At 32.2% G+C, this 2,506-nt stretch overlaps 1 pseudogene; it reads left to right on the top strand.

Moving 5' to 3' along the window:
• The first annotated feature begins 334 nt into the window (after positions 1-334).
• Positions 335-1,158, top strand: LOC108488660 (major pollen allergen Bet v 1-E-like; annotated as a pseudogene).
• The last annotated feature ends 1,348 nt before the right edge of the window (positions 1,159-2,506 follow it).

Here is a 2,506-nt window from a genome sequence, read left to right as displayed (position 1 = left end):
AATAGTACAAATTTAATTTCAAGTTAATTCGATTCCACGAATTTCTATTTATCGATTAAAATTTAATTCTAAAATATATAATTACTAATAAAATATTTTTAAATATATTTAAAATTAAATGAATATCTAATATATGTTATCATTATATATTTTTTAAAAAATACATTTTGAAGAGATATAAATAAAATAAATAGGAGATTACAAACTGATAAAATATTTAGTCACCAATTTGCGATTTAATAAGTTCTGGCTGCCTCATTTGACTAGTACCAATTCAATGAATATTAATAACAATGTTGGATATAAATCCAATTAAAAGATGAGAATAAATATTAGTCTATAAATAGCATCTTGGTTCTCAATCATCTCACACCTCAAACTCTCACTCAATCATCCATTTATTCTTTTCTTTCAACTCAAAGTCCCAAGAATCATGGGTGTTGTCTCTTATAACTATGAGTCTACCTCCCCAGTCGCTCCCGCCAGGCTTTTCAAGGCCTTCGTTCTTGAAGCTGACAAGGTCTGGCCCATAGCTGCCCCTCATGCAATCAAGAGTATTGAGGTTGAAGCTAATCCTGGCCCTGGAAGTATCGTAAAGATCAACTTTGTTGAAGGTTAGTTCTTTCATTTTTTTTTCACTTTCTATGGTCTCTCTGCAATGTTGTCAACACGAGTATGTCGGATAACAAGTATTTTATTTGTTTAGGCCTTCCATTCCAATATATGAAGCACCAGATTGGAGGACATGATGAAAACAAATTTTCATACAGTTACGTTTGATTGAAGGTGGGCCTTTGGGGGACAAGCTTGAGAAAATCAACTACGAGAATAAGTTTGAGGCAGCTGTAGGTGGAGGAACTGTTTGCAAGAGCTTGATGAAATTTTACACTGTTGGTGACTATGTAATCACTGAAGATGAAATCAAGGCTCTCATTAAAGGGAGTGAGGGAGTTTACAAAGCCATTGAAGCTTACCTCTTAGCTAATCCCGATGCTTCCAACTAAGATATAGGTTGCTTTGAATTTTCATGCTTCCTTTAAAGACGGGTCAGATTTTAATGTTGTGCTTTTGATATTTTCTTTTTCATCTTAAAACCTAAACTGTCATCTGATTGTTTCAATAAGAGTGGTGGTGCTCATTGAGCTTTGATCTTCTTAAGTCATTTTCATTATAGTCAAAAAATTTGAGTTATATTGTAACACCCTCATCCGACCCAATCACCAAATCCGGTGCGGGCATCACAACAGAACCGTATTAATGTTTATACTATGACAATATATTCACCCCCATGGCAGAGTTCCTAAGGGTGCTCCCTTCCTATGCCCTTGATTCTACTTAAATGAATCTTCGATTCCAAATGATCTGGCTTGGTCCCTCCTCGAGTCCGTTATTCTGTATATCCTGCAATCACAAAACAACCATTGTAAGTTCAGATGAACTTAGTTTCATCATTACACGAAACGTACCCCACCTTGTCGAGATTCAATTAAATAATAATAATACAACAACTCCCTGCTCGTTTGTGATGTTTCTCTTAAATCACTATAGTGGACTTTTCCTATTCCCGACACTATCAACTGGCAGATAGATCGTTGAGCGATTTCCTTCCAGCCATTCTCTCTATAACAGCCTGTTTTCAGTGAAATTGGAACAGTAGTTTCGGGACCAAAAATCTAAGGTCAAAAAATTTATTTTATTATTATTTTATTTCCTACAGTATGATAGTATTACCATATAAAAATTTCGTTAAGAAATTTTACCGTTTACATGTTCAATTTGATAAAAATGACTAAATCGCTTAAAATGCAAAAGTTTAGTTTTAGTAGCTAAAGGTATTAAATAGTTATAGAACCTTAAAGTAAAAGTCCTTATATGGTAATTATACCACTATTGGAGTTAGTGGAATGTGATGGCTTGGTATAAGTGAAATTATGAATATTTTAAGGTTAAATTAGTAAATAGGTTATTAACGCTAAATTAAATAAAACCAAAAATTTTCTCATCTTCTCCAATGTGTTCTTCACCGAAAATTGAAGTAGAAAACAAGCTATTTAGGGTTCTTCCATTTGGTTGCATAAAATCTTAGCATGTAAGTGAATTTTCATCCCGTTTTTAATTATTTTTATGCTTTTGGGATCATTGTAGCTTAATCTAGCTAGTTCGACGACTTATTTGCGAAACCGTTTAAGGATTTGAGTTTTTCCATGAATTAATATTGGTTTATTTTGTTGTTTGATGGTATAAAATGGATAGTTGTTGACAGATAAACAACTTTTGTTAAGTGATTTTTGGTAAAAATATCAAATAGGGATTAAATTGAAAAATAGGAATTATACATGGTAAATTTGTGAAATAAATGAAATACATTGTTTTCTAAGGATCTATATGAAATTCGGCTATAGTGGGTTAAGCATGAATTGTATAAATTTTCATTTTATGAGCTAGGGACTAAATTGTAAAGAATTTAAAAGTATAGGGGCAAAATTATAATTTTCCAAAAATATGT

This window comes from Gossypium arboreum, chromosome 10 (genome assembly GCF_025698485.1).
Source record: "Gossypium arboreum isolate Shixiya-1 chromosome 10, ASM2569848v2, whole genome shotgun sequence".
Lineage (NCBI taxonomy): Eukaryota > Viridiplantae > Streptophyta > Magnoliopsida > Malvales > Malvaceae > Gossypium > Gossypium arboreum.
Note: the sequence above shows the minus strand (reverse complement) of the source record. Positions and strands in the feature narration are given on the sequence as shown.